This window comes from Austrofundulus limnaeus, unplaced genomic scaffold (assembly GCF_001266775.1).
Source record: "Austrofundulus limnaeus strain Quisiro unplaced genomic scaffold, Austrofundulus_limnaeus-1.0 Scaffold8440, whole genome shotgun sequence".
Taxonomy (NCBI): Eukaryota; Metazoa; Chordata; class Actinopteri; order Cyprinodontiformes; family Rivulidae; genus Austrofundulus; species Austrofundulus limnaeus.
Window position 1 is genome coordinate 1,449 of NW_013960842.1, and position 300 is coordinate 1,748.

Genomic DNA, 300 nt, shown 5'->3' on the forward strand with positions numbered 1-300 from the left:
TGTACAATAGTAACTGACAATAACATTTCAAAGATTTAAATCTGAAATTTCGTGTTGTGGTAGCTCAGAGCATTGCTCAACAAATCCTGAAATTAAATAAATAAATCCAAGATGGCCACTAAGGCCCAATTCTGTTATTTTTAGACATATGGAGCTAAAATTGGGCTGTGTGTAATTTGCAACCTTCAACATGTAGTACTGTCATGTAATGAGCTTAAAAAGTCATCACTGATCAAAGTTTTGTCAGTAGTGGGATTTGAACCCATGCCTCCATTCAGAGACCAGAAGTCCCACACACAA